Source organism: Lagopus muta, chromosome 1 (genome assembly GCF_023343835.1).
Source record: "Lagopus muta isolate bLagMut1 chromosome 1, bLagMut1 primary, whole genome shotgun sequence".
Taxonomy (NCBI): Eukaryota; Metazoa; Chordata; class Aves; order Galliformes; family Phasianidae; genus Lagopus; species Lagopus muta.
Genome location: NC_064433.1, coordinates 182,318,326 through 182,343,537, shown reverse-complemented (window position 1 = coordinate 182,343,537; position 25,212 = coordinate 182,318,326). Strand labels below are relative to the sequence as shown.

Below are 25,212 nucleotides of genomic sequence, written 5' to 3'. Positions count from 1 at the left end.
AACAAACAAACTTAAAATAGCTTACTCAACTTTCAACCCAGCAATCAAATTAAATTTTAACTCACTGAATATGAGGGGGAAGAGGAAGGGAGGAAGGGAAGGGAAGGGAAGGGAAGGGAAGGGAAGGGAAGGGAAGGGAAGGGAAGGGAAGGGAAGGGAAGGGAAGGGAAGGGAAGGGAAAATGGGAAGCAAAGGAAAGGGGTGGAGAGGGGGAAGGTGAAAAAGTGATAGAGAAGGATAGGGGAGGGAGGGAGGCAGAGAGGAAAGAAGGGAAACAGGAAGTTTTCTCTTTGTCTTTCCTGGGATTCTTATGGTGTCCCCTCTGCTTCTGAAACTGCTGGGACACTTCGCTTACTATAACAGATCAGTCTGGATCAGTCCTATACCCTATGTTCAAAAAGGACAAACTCTAAATGCTTTGTGGAAAGAGAACGGTCTGAGATTATGCCTCCAAAAATCTCATTTTATCTCTATATATCTCTGTAGAAACGCTATTTTCATCAGCTAAACCCAGCATGCTCCCAAAAAATAAAGAGTTTTATAACTGTTTATATGAACTGATTTTTTGTGCGCTCCCATCATGAATGTTGAGATTATGACATGCACTTAAGTTGCATTATCAGGATTTTCTTTAAAAAAAAAAAAAAAAAAAAAAAAAGTTGATATTGTTAAGTAAGCATAGAATTATATGAACTTTACTAAAAAAGAAACCACACAGTGAAATTTGTCATATGACTGCTGACAACACTTGAAATTTAAAGAACACTTAATTTATACCATAAAAGGACTTACTTCTCTGGCATTTATTCCTGTGAGCAAGTGAAGTGGGAACCACCCCCATGTCTCATGATTTGTTTTAACTTTGCTATAATTTTTCTGAAATCCTAAGGAGTGTTTTCAATAATATCTTGGACGCAAAATCAGGTCGGGTACAATGTTCTTTACTCAAGAAATTCTATCTGATGATGCATTGCCATTCTTCAGTATTTATTTTTTTCTTGGGAAATATTTTTACATCTTTTACAGAGAAGGTCACTAACTTTTGCAAAATACCTGAAATATTTGAAACAAAGTGCTGTATCATCATAAAATATTATTACCATCGTTTTGGATTTAGCTTTAACGATGAAGATATTCCTTTCAGAACAGAGGGTTCTTGATACAATTATCAACTGGGGGATATTCATCACAGATTTCCTTTGGATATAGGACATATATTCAGAACAGCCATGACTGTATTCATAAGCATACATCCTTAAGACAGCACATTTCATGTTCCACTGATATTTGCAATAAAGCCTCAGTCACTGCAGGTGACATCATGGCCTTGATAAGAACTTGTTGGGAAAGAATGCTTCTTTCTGACAGTGATGTTCAGCTGCAGAAAAAAAAAAAAACAGTGCCAGGATAAAATTGCAGACTGTTTTCCAAATGCCTCCTAGGTCTGAGTTCTGTGTAAAGTTGGTAAAGAGACCAACCTTTCAGATCCTCAACATTTTAAATATCTGCTTTTTGACTGCTTTTTTGCAGTTCATCTTTATGCAAGAGGGTTTTTGTTTCTTTCTTAATGGCATTACCAGTTTGGGGTAGAAGCATTGGGAGAAATCAAAAAAATCTTGATCATTTTCTCCAGGCAATTACTACTTGAAATATGATTATCTCACCAGAAGATTTTTTACCTACTTTTTGAGTCATGGTTTCATTCCTCCGGATAAATAAAGGCCATGACTATCTGCAGGCAATTCTCCAAATTCTCTGATTTGGAATATAGCATTAAGTTTCTCTTCCCTTATTTGCTATCTCTTCATATAGCTGATTTTGTCTGTGCCCTGTGTCTTTGACTTTGTCTCTATTCTACATTGAAAACTCAAAATTTCCTTCAGCCTGAGACTGACATAGAACTGATATTATTATACTTGACTATAAGTCAGATGAAAATATTAATGATTGTGTTTGGATAATTGAAAAATAGACAAGTTCACTGAGAATAGCTCTAGATTAATGTTATGCAACCCTAATTGTCTGTGCACTTTTGTTCCTTCAAACTAGAAAATCCACAAACTCCTAGTTTGCTGGGAGCTTGTGGCTCTTAGATTCATTTGCATGAATATCCTTTATATTCATATGCCTTCTGATATACTTTCTGTGTATGTTATTCTGTTTTTTTAACAAGATAAATTGAGGTATGTCTTAAAGTCTCTGCCCTTCCTCAGTTAATGAATAACAATGTTAAAATTTCACATTCTGCTAATACTAGAGGCAATACAGAAAACCTGAAAATATGTCATCAAGTAAGACAGGAGTGGGAAAGCTGGAAAACCATCCACCTCCGGATGTTTCTGAAACTTCAAAACTCAGAGTAGTGTGCAGAGGAATGACCTACAAACTTCACAATTTTTTTTCTGTGAAAAATGAAACTTCAGTGAATAAACTCTTCTATTCTGGGCTTTGACTACCGTATGCTTATACATATACATGTACACATATCTGCACATATATGTAGGGCTGAATTGTAAAGCAAGACGACTTGTCTTTGCTTTAAATTTGAGAGAAAACTGTTTTCATTTATTTTAAACTCAAATACACTTCTAGTACTTCAAGCTTTTCTAGCAGAAAACTCCATCCTGTAAAGACTTGATTTGAAGCATAAATATTCCTGAAAATAGCTTAGATTGCAGGTAAAACAATTTTCTAACAACTCTCATTTGTGGGCAAACTGTAAGTGAGCTCTGGAGCCTTATTCAGCAACAAGCCATCCGGCACAGCAAGGACAAGCTGGCACCTGCAATCTCTCCTCCTGTAAAATGCCTCCTCAAAGCTGTCAGTGCTGTCACTGGCCCCTTCTACACTGACCTGCAAGTGTAAGTGAGTGTCTTCTCCCCAAATAATATGGTACAAGATATAAGGTACGATCAGATCCCATCTGACCTACATGTCTGAAATTCCTATCTATGAAAAAGACATTATGGCAGAGAGCTTAGAAGCTCCTGGAACAGTTAGATGTGTACTCCTGTACTCCTGGGAAGAACCACAACAATTTTGTAATTGGTGCTTTTAACACAAGGATTGTATCCATAGAACATATTTTTTCTTCTAAATAGCATCTTTAGTACAAATCAAGCATGTTCAGGATGTGGGCCTCACGAGGCCCCACAGAGCTGGCAATGTGACTATCTTGCCCTGTGCTAAAAGGACAGTGGCACTTTACCATGGAGTGGTCACAGAATCACAGAATGACAGAACTGTAGGGGTTGGAAAGGACCTCTAGAGATCATTGAGACCAACCCCCCTGCAAAAGCAGGTTCCCTACAGCAGGTCGCACAGGTAGGCATCCAGACAGGTCTTGAACATCTCCAGAGAAGGAGACTCCACCACCTCCCTGGGCATCCTGTTCCAGTGCTCCGTCACCTCACTGTAAAGAAGTTCTTGCGCACATTCGTGCGAAACTTCCTATGCTGCAGCTTATGTCTGTTCCCCCTTGTCCTGTCTCCACGTACCACTGAAAAGAGTCCAGCCTCACCACTATGGCCCCCACACCTCAGATATTTATAAACCTGGATTAGATCCCCTCTCAGTCTTCTTTTCTCAAGGCTAAACAGACCCAGTTCACTCAGCCTTTCTTCATAGGAGAGATGCTCCAGGCCCTTCACCATCTTTGTGGCCCTCCGCTGGACTCTTTCCAAGAGATCCCTGTCTTTTTTGTACTGGGGAGCCCAGAACTGGACACAGTACTCCAGATGAGGCCTTGCCAGGACAGATGCCACTATCCTCTCATCAAGGTCCCAGGCATGCACCCATCCCTCAACAATGACCAAACCAAACCGTCAGTGAGCTATTAACAGTGTGTCTATTGAATGCAGGGCACAGGGAGGGCAGTGCTGTGCAGTGCTGATTCAAGTGATGGCAATTGATTGTGTGCATTTTAATACACTGGCTAAACACAGTGCTCTCAGTAGTGAAGAACGAGCAGCCTTGCATTCCAATTTGATAAAAGAGTTTGAGAGGTTGCAAAAAATATAATCAGTTTATGTTTGTGACATCATTTTCAGTGGACATAAATACATTACCTGAAAACTTTCAAATACAATGTATAAAGTTGCAATCAGATATTCAACTAAAAAAGACGATCATGTTTCTTTACCAGACTTTCCTAAGACCTCTTACCAGAGACAAATATCCTTCACTTCACAACCAAGCCTTATTCATGTCATCACTTTTTGGCAGAATGTACATTTGTGAAAAATTGTCAAGGATGAAGTACAGAAAGAGTAACATTTCATCAAATTTCATCAAAATTCATATCTGATGAACACCTTGAGAGCTCACAGAGAGTTGTAACCACTGAACAAAACTGTTGGATTTGCTTCGTAAAAGCAAGATCGCATATCCCACTAATTTATGGTTTTGTTACTCTCTTTTTTAATGTTTTGAGAAAAATATTAAAAATTAAGATGTTTTTTTATTTATATATTAATGATATTATAATCTTTACGAGGGCTGCTCCAAAAGTAATGCCTCCTGTTTCAGTATGTTGACCCATGACATCAGAGGAAGATGTTGGTAGTATGGCATTAGGCTTAACTTTTACACCAGTATTCTATTACATTTTGCTCCCTTGTGACAGATGGCAGCAAAGGAAAGTTATATCTTTGAATTTCTGTATATGGAAAAAAAGACACCCACTGACATACACTAATGCTTGCTGAATATCTATGGAGACCAAACAGTGGATATGAGCACAGTGAGACAGAGGGTGGTGCATTTCAGTAGTAGTGACAGTGATTCGTCTCCACTAGTACAGATTTCTATGAGCTCAGTGTGCAGGCTCTTGTTCATCACTGGTGAAAATGCATAGCTAATGGTGTTAGTTATGTTGAAAACGGTGTTATGTTTTGAAAAATGGTGATTCCATGGAAACAAATAGGAGGCATTACTTTCAGAGCAACTTATGTATATGGTCCAAGACAATTCCTCTTTTCTCAACATGGCCTAGGAAAGCCAAAATATTGGACATGTGTGGTCACAATGACCTCCAGAGAGGCCTTCTATCCTCAAAGACTCTGTGAATCTGTGTTTCTATAAATATCCAACCGTCACCTACTGATGAAAAACTACCTTTTTCAAATAAATAGTAATTAAAAGATGTAGATGCAGGACAGTTTATAGGGATGCATCCAATAACTTCAGCATCTCATAGGACTGGGCTTTCTAATCTTAATTTTGTATCTCTCTTCCAAAAGTGTCACTGATTCATTTTCCTTGCACAGTTCTCTGGAATCTACCTAACTGCCTTGTTCTTTGTCAATGATTTTTCATCTTTCCCTCATGTGAGTAAAGGTGGCTAGTTTGATGCAAATGATCAGCTCATACAAAGCTTTTTCCTGGATCCAAGGTGATGGGAAGAGACAGATGCTGGCCATCAGTCGTCAGTTGAAGCTACTGCGTGTACTCAATTGAAGCATACTAGTGCAGTTTACCTAGATCACCACAGATCTAGGTACCTAGAGTCATAAAATCCTATATAGAGGTTCCCATATTCATATTCATTTGCTTTCTTGGGAAGTCCCAGAGAATCCTCTGAAATCATTGCTGATTCATGACTGTTAACCTAGAGGGAGAAGCAAATCATACATTTATGAAACACATGACAAAATTTGTCACCACTTGGCATAAAATTTCAGAACTGAAAATTTTAAAAACAAAATACAGAGTTCCATATACAGAGCAGGTTGGTCCTGTCAGGGATTTCTTGGCCTTTTCCATCTGTGATTTTTCAATTTCGTTATGACTCTCAGACTCCTTGTAAAATCTTCATTGAGGCAACTATTTTCTGCAGGTCCATTATTCTCAGGGGTCTTATTAGGTTTGGTATAGTTTATATTTTATAAGTGTAAGACCTTACTGAAAAGAATGCCTTTGAGAATTGCTAAATCCAAACTGTTTTATGTGCTGGACTGATAAATAACATTTAAAAAACCAACACAAATACAACATCTGTTTAAATAGACAGCAGCTACATCTAGAAGGGAGAGGAGAGGGAAATCAACTCGTAGTGCTACACCTGCTTCAGGCTAAAACAGTAAAACTCAATTCATTTTCATACAGCATTTTCAAATAAAGCCTCTCAAAATACTTTATAGGAAGAGATAAAATGACAGGATAGCTTGTTACGGAAGAGGTCATTGAAACTCACATTGACAGTAAGGGAAGGAAGCTGAACACTGGAATGCACTGGGCTAGGATAAAATAAATTTAAAAAAAAGAAAAAAAAGAAGGAGAAAGTAATGTCTGTGCACAGTATAGCAGAAAGAAGAGAAAGAAGAGATGAGTGAGGATGTGGAAGGAGATGGAAGTGGGGATGGAGATGAGAATGAGGACAGAGGTAGAGACAGGGATGGAGATGGGGATGAGGGTAAGAACACAAGAACTTGCTTCAACTGTTTCCATGTAGTATTTAAATTTAAATAGATGTTCAGGAAAGGTAACTTCGTCATGTAAAATGAAGAATCCTAGACATAAATAAATATGTTACAAGGACTGTCGTAGCAACAGAACCAGCTTCCTACTCACAACAGTTGGAGGATAACTGAGACTGCCAATACTTATCAATACATGAATAGAAAATTTGCCTCTGTTACTTTAAACAAACACAGCACTTTCCAATTTTCTGGTGCAATAGTTTACAGGCTATTTTACCACAGGTCCATGAGTGCTTGAATTCCAGTCTGAATGCTTGAATTATTTATTGAAATAACAATTTTCACTTTGTTCTGTTGTCTCTGAAGATCACAACGTGAATCAGTGTTAAGGACATGGATATGGTTCAGGACTCGGTCCCCAGTGCTGAGCTCCAGATGTCAGGCAGATGGCACCAACGCACAAAAGAAAGGGATAAGAATAGACACCAGCCCAGGAAAGCCAACTCTCTTCTACTTTTGATCACATCATAGCATACAATGAGTGTTCAACGGTGTGACAGTAGGTGCAAGGAGAATTCATATTGCTTAGGAATGAAAGCAAGGGAAAGGAGTGCCAACTTCAGAGCACTACATTTTCACAAAAAAAGAGAAATAATGTAGCAAATCAAAGCAACAGCAAGAATTAGAGAATAAACTGCAGAAATGAAAACACAAAATACTGGAAATAAGGCACATTTTTTTCTTTAAATTGTTTCCATGTTTGAATTGTATACATGACAGGCAGATAGACACTCACTGTTACAGGCAGGCAGTGCACTGTTTATGTGCACTGTACTCCTTTAGAGGACCAGAAGAATATAAATTCTTCATATTTCATCAGGTTTTTTTTCCACTGGCATTTAGTTTTTATGTTTTTTCCTTTTTTTTTTTTTTTTTTTCCTGCTTGTTTCTTTGCACTGTAAATAATGTATACATGGCTTGCCATTTAGCTATTTATTGGACTCAAATACATTCTTGCAAAAGTGCTAACTTTCACATATTGATGTGCATTTTGGAGGAAATGGATATTTCTCCATGACTGAGAAATAAGAGAATACTGACACATATTTTCACAGTGCTCTATACTATTGAGGTGCTTTGCTCACACTTCCCAGGGAACCAGGCTGAGAACCAGCATAGTGTATATATTCCCAGACACAATAAGCCACCTCCCCATTCCAAAATTGGCAGCCCTAAAGCAGTCCAAGGCACCCAGTTACAAGTCAGCTGTTCGCCCACATGCCACTTGTTATGTGATATACCTAAAGGCAGAAGGGATGAGAGTGCGGTTGTGAGATCATGCAAATATTGTCTTTAAATATTTTAATACAACAATGCTTGTGGTACATTACTGTAAGCAAAAAGTTCTTACTTCTTCATCCACAGTGTATGAAAATCAGGAAGAAAGGTGACAGGTATACATATATATAAAAAAAATGTATATGATTTGATTTGTTTTAAATCTTTATTCTTTAAAAATCTTTCTGTATTGAGGAAAGTTAACTGCGTGCACTGTAAAGTACCAAATTTTATTACACCACAATGCCTTCAGATGGAAGAACAGGCAGCGATTATGTAGAACATAAAAGTAATAAATTCTAGACTTTTCTATGTAAAGCCACTACCCTGCCTTTTAGAAATATACCATTAATTATGCAATTACATAATTATGCTTCAAAAGTAGTAAAAGTATTTCATTGCTTTACATTTTTTTTCTCCAGGCTCCACTTTTAAAAATGCAATTATTTGATTTTAAGTGTTGTATTTTTTTCTTTGGAAGGCACATTTTAAGCAGATAGTAACTATTTTTAGCCCTGCTTGCCATAAGATAGAGTAAGTAGTGATAAATTAGTTAGGTTTTTTCCTTTTTAGATATGGCATGTTTATTTTATTCCAAATTAAATTCCAGGGTGATCTTAAATATACTGTTTAAACTTTCTTGTAGGTAAAAATGAGAGTACATAACACAATTCCATAATATTTGTATATTTAATACTGAATTAAAGTGGTTTGATAGAAATATCCTCTAGAAATGCCCACTTCACAACATGTTTTTTGTTATTAATCTGTGAGACCAGAAATAAAATAATACAATGGTCCATGTAAGCAAGTGCAACAGTAGGTATCCTTCATTATAGTTTATCCACGGGCTATTGATAGCAGATATCACACAGGCAGCACTATAACAAACTAGATAATTGTGGGCTTTGTCATGACTCTTACAAGTCCAAGGGGCTGGATGGGAACCACTTGGATCCTGGCTGGATGTTTAGGCTCAGAGTGTGGGGGTGAATGGAATTAAATCCAGATGGTGATCGGTCACGAGTGGCGTTCCCCTGTGGATGGTTTTGGGGTCTGTCCTATTTAATATCTTTACTGGTGACCTGACTGAGGAGATTGAGTGTGCTATCAGTAAGTTTGCAGATGACACCAAGGTGGCAGAAAGTATTGATTTGCATAAGAGTAGGAAGACCCTACAGAGGGAACTGGACAGGCTAGATAGATGGGCTGATGCCAATTTTATAAGCTTCAAGAAGACCAAGTGCTGGATCTAGCACTTTGGTCATAGCAACCCCAGGCAACACTACAGGCTTGGGGCAGAGTGGTTGGAAAGCTGTGCAGAGGAAAAGGATCTGGGCATGTTAGTTGACACCTAGCTAAACATGATCTAGCAGTATGCCCAGGTGGCCAAGAAGACCAATGGCATCCTGACTAATATCAGAAATAATGCAGCCAGCAGGAGCAGGGAAATAATTGTCACCCTGTACTCAGCACTCATGTGGCTGCATCTTGAGTACTGTGTCCAGTTTTGGGCTTTCACTGCAAGAAAGACATTGATGTCCTGCAGTCCAGTGAAAGTCAATGAAGCTGTGAAGGATCCAGAGCACAGGTCCTATGTGGAGTGGCTGACGGAACTGGGATTGTTCAGTCTGGAGAAGAAGAGGCTCAGGGGAGACCTCATTGCTCTCCACAACTCCCTAAAAAGAGTCTGTGGTGAGGTAGGTGTCAGCATCTTCTCCCAGGTAATAGTGATGGGATGAGAAGTAGTAGCCTCAAGTTGCCCCAGGGGAAGTTCAGGTTGGACATTAGAAAAAATGACCTCTTTAAAAGAGTGGTAATGCACTGGAGTGAAGGACATGGTTAGAGGGCATGCTGAGGATGTGTTGCCAGTTCGACTAGATGATCTCATCGGTCTTTGCCAACCTTAATTATTCTATTCTTATATGATTCTAACTCTCTCATTCCTCACAAAATAATCAGGGAAAGAAAGCCTTAAGCAAAGTATACTTAAATTCTTCTAAAGAATAATCTATACAAAGGAAGATTTGATTTTCCAGGCCCAGTTAGCAGATTTATTGGTCTTCACACTGCTCTATGAAGTATATTCTAAATACCATTTCTGCTCTTTTTTCTCGTGTTCTCAGACTCCCTCTTCCACAAAGAATTGGTTTTGCTGCAAATCTTTTGTCATTATGAGACTTAAGCCACGTCTGGTGTCTCAGTCAAAGCTGAACATTCCATTTTGAATCCTCAGATTAGTCTTCACTATCGTGGTTGTAGAGAGGAGGATTTTTAACAGTTAAGCTATGCACTTACCTCTGGGAAGGGAATTATCTCCTGAATGGAACTGGTTTCCTAAAGCTTTTCCTTCTTACTTCTCTGCTAGCAGACTTTGAAATGGCATTGAGAGACGCTCATGGCATCCACTGACGGTATGACACAGAGAGGGCATCTGAAGATGTGAAAAAGAGAACAAAGTTTAGACGCCATACACTGCAAATGAAACTTCTATCATCATTTTCCACATATTTCTGTCTCACAGCACCCTTAATGTCTGCAGTTTAAGTCCTATTTCAGTTCACTCCTTCATGTTATTTACATATCCAATCCCCATATTTTAAATATATATATTTTTAATATTGTTTTATCAATTAAATCTAAGTGCCCCTGAAAAACTATTTTTTGCATACATAGAAACAGAATATTTTCCAAAAGCCCCGACCATTGCCATGCTATGCAACACTTTAAATGCAGGCTGGCTAGCTAAGTATCATTTTAAATTTATTTATCATCTTTCATTGTCCTATAATACTATAGTATTATAAGACTATAATACTCAGGTATAGAAAGGAATATTAATAATTGATAAAATCCCTGTAACTTCACTATTAATTCCAGTTTCCTTTTTGTGTGTGTGTGTGTTAGCATGCTACCTACATCATAATATTGACTTTAATTGGTCAACTTGCTCTACCAATAGAATTTGACCACTGATGTGATCTATTGCCATGTTTAGCTTCCTTAATCACAGGCACCAATTTTTCTACCACTGATATTTATTCTGGATTATTCATAGAAGATCTTATAACTTATTTATATATTTCCTATATCTTTTTTGTCCAAAAGACAAGATAATTCAACCTCATTGTCATAATAACATGTAATTTACATTACTAAAAATAAGCTGATTACTAAAATTAAGTTAAATTTCAAGAAATCTTTTTGACTTGTGGTCTGAGTGTAGGGTTTGGCAATCAGGCTTGCTAAACTGTAAACTGTCTCCCTCTGAGGGTAGTCATTCTGAAAAGACCTTTTAATTTTCCTGTTGTAATATTTTCCTCTGTTAACTTATTTACTATGTATGCCACTCAGAACTAATCAAGAGAACTAATCCTTCTAAAATTGTAGTTGGGATATCACTAAAAGAGGAAAGAAAGACTGGGATTTCCAGGGATTTTCATGTGATTACACTGAACTCTGGAGGGATAGGACTATGGGTTACATAGTCGAACAGTCTGCTCTTTGAGTGTGCTCAAGAGGGTGAAAGCAAGGTATCTTTGGAGCATTCATAGCTTTTCATTTCATTTATTTGCGGCTTTACTCAATCTTCTGGGAAACAAAAGTTTCTTTTCCCACTTATCTATCTTTCAAGAGTTTCTTGCACTGAGTGAGTCAAGGTACTGAACACAGTAAAGTAAATGTGCACAATAATTCCAATGGTGTCAAGATAAAATAAAGGAAAAAAGATTAAATAAATTATGTGAACATACGCACAGTGGCCACTTAGATAACATTAAGATAGCAAATGATCCAAAGACATCTGAAAAGCTGTAACTTGGAAGCAACTGATGTCGACACACATACACACATTCATTTACTTTGTGTGGTGCAAAACACAACATTAGGTCTTGACTGTCATCCAAAAGTTCCCAACTTCATTGAAAATCATGCATAATTTAAAATAAATAAATAAATAAGAATGGAGATTCTCTGTCAAGTCCTCAGTCATTAAACTTATTCAGTGTTTCTAAACTTATGTTGTATTGATTTAATGATGCTATTAGTAATATCTGTAGAGAATGTACAAATATATGTAATTGCTATTTGGGACATTATCTCAGTAGAAAAAATACCTAATTCTACTAATTAATGCTACTTCTGTTTCTGTTAACAGTACACTGTATACATGTTAATAATGTTATTATCAGCAGCAATGAATTTTAATTAGCATTTATGTGTAGAAATGTAATTCAAAATAAACACATACATTCTGATCAGTTCATTTTATTAAATTAGTTGCATAGTTATTTCCAGAGGTAAAACATTATTTCTAAGTATCAATTAACAATGAAATCCACCATTCAGTGCTTAAGTTAAAACCTCATACATGAATCAGGCATCTAGAGATCCTATCCCTAACCAATACCCCAAATCAGACTGTTGTATTCAACTCTGCTATGAATACAAAATAGGAATTATAACTACATAGTATTCTGGCTCAGAGGGTGTACTCTACATGATGATAAAGTTAGGAAAAGTAAACTTGAAGAATAGAAAATGAAACTAAACAAAAGAAATAACAGATCCGGGGCCACCCAAGGAGTATAGAGCATTTCAAGAAATTTAATCCAGGTCTTATGAAAGCTGATTCATTGCTTTAGCTACAAAACATTAGAGATATGACTGAATCAGAGACTGAATTTTTATAGAGACTTGAAATGTGTAGCAGATTCAGAATGCAATTTGAGCATCCTCCCTGCATGAAACTACAGAAACTGGAAGGAGAGACTTATGGAATTTGAAGAATTGGCAGTATCCTGGAATCCATCAGTCTACATTACTTATTTTAGTCCTCTTAAGGGTATGTTGCAGTGACCAGTACTGATATACAGAGATCAGTACAGGATAAAGTACTCTTTTCTCATACTGCAAGCATAAATGTTTGACAGTATTCCTACATTTTGTGAACTGATTTGGAAGAAGATTAAAAATCTTATTAAAAAGCTAATAAAATGCATGTGAGCCATCTTTGACACTAAAGAAATTCCAGTTCAGTTCCTGAGAGGTAGATCAGACATAGCTGTGTTCTCTTATGATTCCTATATCTTACACAATTTGTGAAATATTAATACTCTTCTCTGCAGATTCTGGAAGAAAAAATTCATAAAAATGTTAGGTACTTTGTAAAACCCATGAAACAGTCTAAAACCAATCCTCTCTCAATTGAATCACTGATTATATTACATATATTAAAAAGTGCATCTATTATAATTGATTTTACTGTGTTTGCAAACACAGTTTGCTCTGAAAATAAGGTCTCCTATTTATATTCGTGGAAACTCCAATGGACACAAAGTGCACAAAAATACTATTTAATAGGGCTAATTCTCAGCTACAAGACACCAGTACTGTCAGACTTACTCTCTGCTGTCATCTATTACACTGCAGACAAATGTAATGGAAAGTTCAACCTCTACTCCCATCCAACCAACATTTGGCTGTGATGACATGAATCAACAGAATAAAATAGGAGGCACTACTTTCGGAGCATCCCTTATAAATTCAGCACTGCTGTTTCAGAAACATCACCAGTATCAACAGCAAAAAGCCTAAGGTGTGATTAACTTCTCCCTCTCTACCATAAGTTTGCTTGTTACTGACACGTTAGCAATCCTAATCAGTGTTGTTTAATCCTTGCCATGCACACAGTAAACTCAATTAGCAATCCTGTACATTTCACAGTTTGGGTTGCACACACAAGGACATGAATGGACCGCATGGACTTCTTTTTGGAAACGGGAAGCTTCAGTAACATTAATAGTCAGAAGGTTGTTAAGAATAGACATGGAAAAAAGCTGCGATTCCTCTCTGGGTGCAAGGGAAAACACAAAATGTCATAGTGCTACTAAGTACATTTAATAGCCAAGATACTCACCTTTTTGTCACTGTCAGTGTTGCAGAGTAAATCTAAATGGGCAATGGGAGCGCTCGCACATCATTAAAGAAATTGTCAGTAATCCCTTGAGTCCATCTGTGTTATAATTGCCACTGGTGGAGGAGGGAGATGTGTCAGGTAGAAATATATTTGCACACCATCCTGAGATGGCAATACTGGTAGTTAGCACTCCTTCAGACTTTTATAACTGCTTTGGAAATAATTGAGAGGGGGAAATAAATAAGAAAAAGTGAGATGGTATTTTTTACAGCTGCTGCTCATAGTATCATGACATTTAAAGTGCATGTTAAAATCCATCAAGTACAGTAAAAACATAATTACTCCATTTATGTAACGTGCATTATGTACCTAATAGGAGCAGGGTTAGTCTACCAGTGTCTTGAATCTGTTATGGAAAAAATAGACAAGAATTCTTTGAAAAAATGCTGTTTCTAAGCTTATTATTCAATTAGCATACGTGTTCTCTCTAAGAAAATTAAACCATCTGATGGGCAAAAAACGTTTCTACTTCACATGTAGAGTACACAATTTAATTCTTAACAAATTGCCTTTGCTTTTAAACTGTGCTATTGGAATGATAAGAAAAAAATCTTATATTGCGTCATCACTCTTTAAATTTCACTAACTAGTACTTGGCTATATATTTACCAAAATGTTTTTCACACATAAACAGTTTTGCTTTCAGTTTGTTACATTTGCATAAATGTATTTGTCAAAACCCTAATCCTATGCTCATACAAATCCTACAGAACAGATTTTAGCTAATTTTATAGCTTTTTCATGTTTTTCCTTTGTTAAAGGTGCTTTACACTTACTGACTGATATTTCACAACAGCAATTGAAATTCTACTAAATACTTAATGTCCTTTGCTTAAACATTCAGAGCTAGTCCAGTGTGGAGTAAAACTCTTTCTCTCTTTTTCTTTCCTTAATAAATCTTCTGAGATGGGACCTTAAGATGCAGCTCTGAGGTAAATCCTGCTCCAAACTTCCTTTAAGAAAGAGACCACTTCCAAAAACACAAAATGTCTTTGAAGCTCAAAAGATCATAGAACCACAGAAACATAGAATGGTTTGGGTTGCAAGTTCCAACCCCCCTGCTATAGGCAGACACCTCCCTCTAGACCAGGTTGCTCAAAGCCCAATCCAGCCTGGCCTTGAGTGCATCCAAGGAGAGGTAATCTACAACCTCACTGGGCAACTTGTTCCAGTATCTCATCACCCTCACAGTAAAGAATTTCTTCCTAATATCTAGTCTAAATCTTAGTCTAAGGCTGTTTTAAAGAAGTTTTCCCTTGTCCTGTCACTACCTGCCCTCTCAAAAAGTCCCTCCCTAGCTTTCCTGTAAGCCCCATTCAGGTGCTGAAAGGCTGCTATAAGATTGGCCATCTATCAGCGCTCCTGGTTAACTGGTGAGGTCCCAGAGGATGGGAGGCTTGCTGATGTGGCTCTCATCTTCAAGAAGGGCCATAAGGAGGATCGGGAATTATAGGCCTGTTAGCCTGACCTCGGTGCCGGGGAAAGTTATGAAGCAAATCATCTTGGATGAAATTGCATGGCGTGTGTGTGGTGTCCAGGGGATCAGGCCCAGCCAGCACAAGTTCGTGAAAGGCAGGTCATGCTTGACCAACCTCATCTTCTTCTACGACTGGGTGACCAGACTGTAGATGAGGGAAGAGCTGTTGATATAGTCTACCTAGATTTCAGCAAAGCCTTTGACACGGTCTCTCACAGACTTCTTCTGGGGAAACTGTCTGCCCGTGGTCTGAACAGGTCTACCCTTCTTTGGGTAAGGAACTGGCTAGAGGGCCGTGCCCAGCGGGTCGTGGTTAATGGAGTTAAGTCCAGTTGGCGACCCGTTACAAGTGGTGTCCCCCAGGGGTCAGCACTGGGTCCCATCTTGTTTAATATCTTTATTGATGGCCTAGATAAGGGGATTGAGTGTACCCTCAGTAAGTTTGCAGTTGACACCAAGCTGGGAGGTGGTGTTGATATGACTAATGGTAGGGTGGCCCTTAAAAAAGGGATTTAGACAGGCTGGACCACTGGGCTGAGGTGAATGGGATGAGGTTCAACAAGGCCAAGTGTCGGATCCTGCGCTTTGGGCACAACAACCCCATGCAATGTTATAGGCTTGGGGCAGAGTGGCTGGATGAGTGTGAAGAAGAGAAGAACTTGGGGGTGTTGATTGATGCTCAGCTGAATATGAGCTGACAGTGTGCCCAGGTGGCCAAGAGGGCCAACGGCATCCTGGCCTGCATTAGAAATGGTGTGGCCAGCAGGAGCAGGGAGGTGATCATCCCTCTCTACTCAGCACTATTGAGGCCACACCTTGAGTACTGTGTTCAGTTTTGGGCCCCTCACTACAAAAAAGACATTGAGGCCCTGGAGTGTGTCCAGAGAAGGGCAACGAAACTGGTGAGCGGTCTGGAGCACAAGTCTTATGAGGGAGCTGGGACTGTACAGTCTGGAGAAGAGGAGGCTCAAGGGAGACCTCATTGCACTCTTCAACTTCCTGAAGGAAGGTTGCGGTGAAGAGGGATTTGGCCTCTTCTCCCAGGCAACGAGCAGGACATGGGGTAATGGCCAAAAGTTGTATCAGAGGAGGTTTAGATTAGACATAAGGAAGAACTTTTTCTCTCAGAGAGTGGTCAGGCACTGGAATGGCTGCCAAGAGAGGTGGTGGAGTCACCGTCCCTGGCAGTGTTCAAGAGGCATCTGGATGACGTGCTGTGTGATATGGTTTAGTGCTTGTGGTGGCAATGGTGATGAGGAGACGGTTGGACTAGATGATCTTATAGGTCGTTTCCAACCTTGTGATTCTATGATTCTATGATTCTATGGTCTCCTGAGAGCCTTTTCTTCTTCAGACCGAAGGGTCCCAACTCTCTCTCTGTCCTTGTAAGGGAGATTATCCTCAAACTATAAAATAGCCTTTTTAAAATAATGGAAACTGAGAATACAATGAAAAAAAGTAATAACAAAAATTTGAAATGCCTCCCCATGTTCTGTTATAACCCCCTAGAGGGACCCCTTTCCACCAATAAATCCCATGTTGTTTAAAACTGTACATTTTTCTGTTTCTAAGCCCCCTCAATGAAGTCATTCTCAGAGGCTTCCACTATACTGCAGTTTTCCTGCCAACTTTGTTCATCTGTCCATCTTTTCTCATTTGCTTTGGAGTGACAAATGAAATTTTCCACAATTTTCTCTCCCTTAGTAGCTTAACTGCTCTTGGATATCTGCAATTTCTTCTCATAAGAGTATATCATCTAATTCAACCTATAGCCTCCAAGGCCAATTAACAAAATCAATATCTGTCCAACTTTGTGACCACTCCTAATTGCAGGGGCATACAATTGTGTGTAAAAAAAATTAAATCATTATTCAGTCTCTCACATCTTTTTCAAAGAACGTTAGAGTAAGAAAATATTTAAAAATCCTTTATATCTCAATGTTAACACTTTGAAAGGAAAACAGATTCATAAACATTCACTTTCATTGGTAAAAATTAGTTGATAATACAGAAAAAGATTTTATTAAAGATGGAGCAAGCATTTTCTTTGGAGTTATTTTTGCTTGATACTTCCCTTGGAAGATTCTGTTTGAGGCTGCTTATAACTACCAAAATGTTAAACTTGGCATGATTTTTTTCTCCATTGGGTGTCTGTCAAGCAGAAGATTTATTTTAAATTTTTTATGAATGTTTCAGCAAAAAATGATTCAGCCATTTCTGAACACAAGTTAATGGAAAAATACTCTTTTTCAGTGATGTTAATTTACAACAAATTTGTCAGTTACACAGGTCACTCCAAATAATACTTCCTGCTCATTTCAATGGAAACTACAACAGAGACAAAGAGCACAATAACACTGTTTGTTAGAGCAAATTCTGAACTACAAAACACTGCTTTCAAGATAGTCCACAAGCTCTGCATTTTCAATAGCAATGACCAAGAGTCTGCATGCTGCATTCAAAAACCTGCACCATTGGAGGTGACCCACTGTTGCTATCATCACAGCTGAAATGCACCACCCACTGCCTCACTGTGCTCAAATCCACTGGTTTGTCTCCATAAACGTTCAGCAAGCAAATCATAACAGATGTGGAAGAACAGAAATGAGGAAACAGGGCAAAGGTAGTAACAGGAAAGTAGGACTTCTAGAAATTTGGAGGATCTTCAGAGACAGAAAGGAATCAGTTATGTAATGTTGGTGCTCAGTCGAGTCAGAGAGTTCTCGCTGTTTCTTGTAGCATCAGAATAGTTCTCCTTTATTGAGTTCAACATAAATCTTATGTACAATTCACTTACGAACAAGAAGTTCCAGTTCCTCTAAGAGATCCTCTAATCAGTTAATTGGTCCTAGCTTCTCCCAGACAACAGTGATAAAGGATGAAAAGTTTCTCAATTGTGACAAGATTAGCAATGCAGTCAGGAAGAACCTTCTGTTCACCCTCAGATACAAACGCCCTTTGCTCTCTGTCTTACAATCCAGTCTCCCAAGGTTTCACAGTGATAGGGTCCATCAAGGAGTCTGGTAAGCTCTTTGGTGACTCGCTCACAGTTACATCTTCCCCCACAGTGTAAGGATATGATTTAAGTGTCAGCTCTGACAGACAAATTGAAACACCCTAAGACACTGCTCATCAAAACTCAGAAGAGCAGATAGAAGGGGTTTTGTTCACCCCCAGATTAGAGCCTGGAGGAGAACCCATGACTGATGACTTAATGCTATACAAATCCAATGGAATCATGCCTAGCTGGTATGCATTTTTATGCCTCTTGTAATGCTCTTTAAAGAATCTAATATACTTAAAAATCTGTTACATTTACTTGAATGCCATCATGATTCTGTATGTTGGGATTTCTGATTTGTGTATGTGGCTTTCTTTTAAAAGATGGAATTTACACTTTGAAATATGGATGAAAAAGACAGGGTTGCAGTGTCAAAAAGTAAGAAAGTAATTGTTAGCATAAGAATTTCCTATACTACTACAGTCTACTTCCCCATATTTGTTCTTGAGTTTTTGTTAATTCATTTGAGAAATTGACATGAAAAATGGAAAGAGAACATCAGGATTTTCTGTTTCTGACTTTGTTGCAAATGGAGGAAGTCAGGACACTTCCAATCAGAAATTATCGTGCGGCACATAATGCTTGAAGTTCCTTTGAAATAGATCAATTTGCTTCAGTGGCACGTGTAAGCATATTGAGGTAGCTGTGATCACAATACTAGTAAGACATCTTGTGCTTTAAAACCCAATAGTTTTGATTGTTGCAGATGGTATCGAGACATTAACAAAGTAGAGTATGTTCCATGGTATTGGTTATTGGTGCAGCTGTTAAGTTAATGAAGTCAGTATATATTCAGTTTTAATTGTAGACACATTTTATTTGAGCTTTCATAGTACAGCTGTTCTGTGAGTTATCCTGCAATATACATATATATTTTGTTAGTCATAATCTCCATTCAAGAGGATACCTTCAGGAATTTATTTAGTTAGGGGACCTTAAGATGAAAGATCAGTTATCAGGAAGTTGTCCCTTCATAAAAGTTTATGTTGTCCCTTCATACAAGTTTTAAAGTTTTCAAAGTCATCCTCTTTTGTCCCTTCACCTGCCAAGTCACCATCAATAACATTTGTGATTAGATTAAATAAATTTATCTTATCAAATTAATGCCACCTTTGAATACCTATATTTGATCAGATATTCTGTGTGTTACTATTTGAATTAAACAGACAGTGCTGGCTGTACTTGAAGAAAGAGCTTCACTCTAGTTTATTTTATATTATTTTCAAATAGGGTGTTTCAAATCCACTATTCCTGGTAAACTCCTTTATTTTCCTTTTGTTTAATTCCAGGCAGGAAAAAAAAAACAAATGTTCTGCACACTTAGGGCCATGGAAAACAAGGACATTTTTGATTATCTGTTGTAGCATCCTCCATCTTTGTGAGGCAGAATGGTATTTCCAGATGTATTACAAAACAGACTGCAATGCCTTGGTTTATAAGAGCAGAACTTTGACTACCATTGTTAGATATTCAACCAAAGGAATATATATATTTTTTTCTAAATGCCATAAATAAAAAAAAAAAAAAAAAAAGAAAAAAAAAAAAGAAAATTCCTCAGCATCTTTGAAAAAATCAGGCCACTTATATTTAGGTATTGAAACATGAGTTAAGAATCTAAATTTAGTATATACCTCTGCCTGCACTGAGACGACATGGACTCTAGCTGCTCTGCAGTCAAAAGGAGGGCAGTCTTTTCATTCTGCATGCCCTTGAATATTGTGAGATTTAGATTGGGAATGTACTGGTATTTCTCTTTGTCACTCTCCAGTTCCTCTTGCTGCTGGAACACTCAAATATCAGTTAGGATTATTCTTCTGAAATTCTGTGGTGCTCCAAGAGTCTTTAATTTCTCATTTTGTTTTTCTCTTCTTTGAGGACTCCAGTTCACTACGTCCCCTAACTTATTTGCTGTCTGAATATTTATTATTAGACAGGGATGGCCACAGTGGTAAACTGATATGTTCTTCCCCCATTTGTCATTCCTTTGTGCATTTTGCTCCCACAGGTAGCAGAAGTTATGCTCCCTGTTTGCAGAATTGGTCTCCAGGGGCCGTTAGATCCTTCTTGTGCATATGGTGAAGATCAAGCTGGAAGGAATGAGCAATAACATGGTCTTGTTATTCCCAGCATACTAACTAGTAAGTAATACCACAGCACCAAAATCAATGCATTGTACCTGAGAACAGATGTTCTAGGTACATCTCTCCCAAGATTAGGAAAGCCAGCAGAGAATATGATTCTCCAGATATCTTCTGAGATTTATTCTACCTCTGAAACTACAAAGTTATTTTGCACTTGAACAAACAACTCAGAAAAATAAGAGGAACTCTGCCTGATGATCACTTCTGTGTCAGAAGCCAGGAAACTAGTTTTTAAGAACCAGTTTTTCTGGCTTTTTGCAGATAGCTCCTCAAAAACCCTTTAAACTCAATGGAGAAGCAGCATATAAATGGGATTGGAATAAGACAAAAATATTCAAAGCTTTTAAATGGCTGTCCTACTGGCTGTGGTTTCTGAAGAGACATGGGAATTCCATCTGCTAAAACTGAGTATCACAGCACTGCTAGTCTGTTCTTTGGTGTTCATGGTTTTGGTGGCAACATACAGAAAATATCTGCATAATATATAATTAGGTAGTACTTAGCCTATTTATTCTTAATCTATGCAGCAGTGGATGCTAACAACAAGGTTCCCCAACAAGGAACAAAATGTCCTCACTGCCTTTAAGTTGCATGACTCATTGCAGAACAGCTCTACCACCCTCTCTTACTTAGGCCATGGATCAATGAAACAATAAATTCAATTTACAGGTTTCTGTTCCAGGATCAAAAAAGACATTCTGACATGATATAAAGCTATGATATGGTATATGCTTCTTTCTACTGCTTCCAAAGTTTTTCAGATAGGTTAATTTTCTGCCAGTCTCTATGTTGGACAGTAGGCATCTGTCTGCACATCTGAAAATTCAGGAGTCTTCTGTCCCCAAAGGTTGGTGATTTTCGTCTTTTTATTTGTTTGTTTTCTGCAGCAACTTCTTCCCTTCAGTTTGTTAATTATCTGCTATTGCAGAAGGCCTCCATGGTTGGCTCTGAATCTTTTGCTGTTTGCTGAACGCATATTTACACATAATTCTTCTTATCCCCCCCAAAATTTTCTATAACTCTAATTATGTAGCCATGAGGAATCAAGTGGTCCTACCCAGATATTCTAGAGGACAAAATCCTTCCAATACTGAAAATGACTTTACAAACAGGAGGGAAAGAGAGGAGATTTAGATTAGATGCCAGGGAAAATTTCTTTCTCAGAGGGCAGTGAGGCCCTGGCTCAGCTGCCCAGAGAAGCTGTGGATGCCCCATTCCTGGAGGTGCTCAAGGCCAGGTTGGATGGGCTCTGGGCAGCCTGAGCTGTTGGGGGTGAGGGTGGATGGAGGAATCAGCTCATAGCAGGGGGCAGGGATTGGGAGTGCTTTTAGGTCTCTTTCAACTCAAACCATTCTATAATTCCATTAAAAATGTAGCAATTGGCAGTAAAATTGCAGAGTACAGGGTACTACAAAGTACTAGAACAGTGTCAGTACATGCTTGCAGTAAAAAAAAAAAAAAAAAAAAAAAAAAAGTAAGTTTCAAATACTGTCCTAAATTACCCAAAAAAACTTCTTGTTATAAATAGGAAGGGGAAGACAGAGAGTAGCTCTCATGCCACTCTAACGCAGCATACCCAGTGCTGTTGTAGACACAGATGTGGGGGAGAAACTTGTGCAACCAATTATTTTCTTCCAAATTTACTCCCTATCTTTTGCTTATGTTCTATATTTGGTTAAGGAAGAACAATGAAATACAGCAGTAATAATGGTATTACTGAGAGAGTTATCCAGTGGCAAAGAGAAAGAATACTCAGCTTAAAAGAAAAAGAGTGACTCCATGAAAACGAAGGACGTATAAAACAAAGCAGAGAAGAGCACAGAAACAACTCAGGCCCTGCAGATGTGCTGCATCTGTTTGTTTGCCCACTGGGGACACTGAGATAGAAAGATTAAGGCATTTATATGGAGATAGATAGACAACTGGATCAGATAAGTGAACTGCAGCTAAATTGACTTAAAGTCTATAATAGCAATAATACTGAGAGAAAGGAGTGAAAGTTACTTGCTGTCAGTGCATTAAACATTGAACATATATGCCATAAAACAACTCATGATCTTACGTGATGGAGTGAGAACGGAACTGACCTTGCAAAGGATACACACAATCAGCTGAAATTTTAACAGGTTATCTTAAAAGCTGTATGTTCCTTCACTTCTGAAGAATACTGGTACTTATAAATATATTATCCATTCATCATTATATTAAAGGAAAATGTAAAAACATGTCCTTGTAGAAACACTGCTGATGGGTTATTGAAAAGAAGGAAGTAAATATAAAATGTTACCATTCAAAACAAATATGTCTCTTGACAAGAGCATAAGATAGAAGTGAGTTAAAAGCAAAAATGATGTAGCCCAATAGAGATAGTAATGTTCTTTATGGCAGTTAAAAATAACACTAATCTGTATACTCCACAAGGGTAAAGGCCATAAAATTTTGTTCTTTGTGACTTAAGATTGATATATATATATGTATTTGTACTTTTTAATTCCATCACTATCTGAAAAATCACAAAGGGCCAGTGAAACTCACCTTTTCACACGTAATTCTTGACTGTCGTCATAAATGGCTACTGTATGTAAAATAAAATACATTTATTAACAAAAATGCTTCTGGCTTTAATGTTCACTTTGGAAATATTGAGAAATGGAGCTTCATAAGTTATTCATACCATCAGAATTAATGCAGTGACTATTCCTGGCTTCTGATTAAATGCTGTCTTGTAGCCTAGTAACACTGGAAATAATGACCGGATGATAATGTTCTGAAAATTGAGTCAATGTAGAGAAGCTTTGACATGTCAAGTTGCAACATTACTTTCCCAACAGCAGTATGCCTGGAGAGCCATGCAGAGCTGTGAGGGATGATTTTCTTCTGGTTTGTATGGGAGACTGAATTCAAAGTCAATTTCTAATGATGGCCTCAATTCTCAGCCTTTCACCATAAGAGTTAAGGCAGTGGTAACTAATGATGAAGAAATAAATTTACAACTTTGGCATTAAGGTGAAAAAAAAAAAAAAAAAAAGGGAGTTGAAGCTTGAAGATGAGCTCATTCTCAATGATATTATTAGTGGACAGAACTCATATGACTTGGATTTGTAAAGCCTCTGTCAGACTTTCAATATAGCACACAAGACCACAAAAGGATATAAAACTTTGTCACAGTGTTGATAAGTTATCTTTCTAGAGGTGTCAATATGAAATACATGAAAAAGAAATCGAGAAAAAAAAATGCTGTGGGATTGCCAAGATTTAAGGCTAGAATAGAATAAGAACCTCAGCAAATTCCCAAACTGAATGATTCTTCTTTCCTATTTATCTAAAACAAATAATGATTTCTTAAAATAAATAACAACAAAATACATGACAAATAAAAGAAATCAGTAGAGAAAAACATACATACATATATATTTGTACATCACATGGGTTCAGAAAGCATTAACCACTGAAATGGAGTCACTGAAGCAGGGAAAAATCTCGGTGAATGGGAACTGGGAAACAGTTACTCAGTTAATGCAGAAGTTAAAAAAAGAATCTAATTACTTGTGTAAGATGAAAAAATGGGGGGGGGGGGAAGTATAGAAGTGCAGAGAAACATTAGATGTTAAAGTAGAAAGTTGCCGTTGCTACAGAAGAAAAAATAAATTAATGAATTTATATATATATATTTAAAAAAAAAAAAAAAAAAAAAAAAAAAAAAAAAAAAAAAAAAAAAGAGGAAGAAAAAAGGAAAAAAATTTAATCAGTCCGGATCCTGAGGGTAGCCATCAGAGAGAGGCGCGGGGTGGGAGCGCGCACTGCATGCATAGATGACCACCGAAGCAGCCGGGGAACGCAGGGGACAACTCGCAGATGCACAGCCGGCCTGGCGCTCTGCGCAGCGGCGGGGCGCGGCTCCGCGGTTCGCGCAGTTTCCGCGCAGTGTACGGGGAGCACAGCAGGGCGGAGAGGGGGTGCAGTGTCGGAACGGTGTGCAGTGAGAAGAGGGTGGATGGAGGGAAATGGGGAGGGGGAAGGAGAGGGGTCTGCCGGCTCCAGGGCTGTTCCAGTTACAGCTGCCGCGGTATGGAGAGAAGGACTGTGCTGTGTGCGATGAAGGCAATCGGCGCAGGGTGTTGATAGGAGAAAGATCAGTACCAGAGGAGAATAAAATGCATTTAAGCAAAAAAAGAAAAAGAAAAAAAAAGAAAGAAAGAAAAAGAAAAGGAAATAAGAATTCTATATGGCGGTGATGGGGGTTACTGGGGAAAGCTGGTGGCTTGGGAAGGGAAGCAGCGGAAAGCGCTCCCCAAATCGCCCCTTTGCTGTGGGTATCCGCATGTGCTTAGGGATAGGAGCGCGGCATGAGCGGGCGCACACACGCACACACACATGCACACACACACGCACACACCGCCGGGGGCTCAGCCCCCGCCCCCGGGCTCAGCCGGGGGAGGTGCCTCAGTACCCCCCACCCCGGCGGGGAGGGGGCACGGCGGGGCCGGGAGGGGCTCGCGGGAGTCGGCGGCGCGGATGTCTTCACCTGGTTCTGTGCAGCAGTGAGCCCGGAGAGGAGAGGCGGTCGGGCTGGGAGTGCTACCTCTGGATGGTTTAAAAAAAAAAAGAAAAAAGAAAAACAAAAAAACCAAAAACAACAAAAAAAAGCAGAAACAACAAAACCAACCAACTCTGCAATCCTCTGCTCCCCACAGGCTGAACAGTATAAGGGACTGCTCTATTTGAGGCTGTCGGGAGGATGGGAAAGACAGACTGAGAGTCAGGGAGAGAGAGAAGGCACACCGCCGCGGTAAGTGTCG

General features: G+C 38.5%; 1 protein-coding gene and 1 long non-coding RNA gene across 6 annotated transcripts in view; one reads left to right on the top strand and one right to left on the bottom strand.

The window, feature by feature from the left end:
* Positions 1-737: 737 nt before the first annotated feature.
* LOC125689821 (uncharacterized) lies at positions 738-25,003 on the bottom strand. The gene is made up of 5 exons (XR_007375419.1): positions 24,939-25,003; positions 22,949-22,988; positions 13,675-13,882; positions 10,056-10,191; positions 738-5,608 (listed from the first exon to the last, which is right to left on the bottom strand). It is a non-coding gene; the product is annotated as an uncharacterized LOC125689821 (long non-coding RNA).
* Positions 24,275-25,212, top strand: part of CNTN5 (contactin 5) — a 597,686-nt gene continuing 596,748 nt past the window's right edge. For 4 of the 5 annotated variants that reach the window (XM_048937242.1, XM_048937259.1, XM_048937218.1 and 1 more), the window contains exon 1: positions 24,915-25,202. The gene's annotated coding sequence lies outside the window, so the exon portion shown is untranslated. Of the gene's footprint in view, positions 24,340-24,914; positions 25,203-25,212 lie in introns of those variants that run through there. The other variant, XM_048937197.1, reaches the window with a different exon arrangement.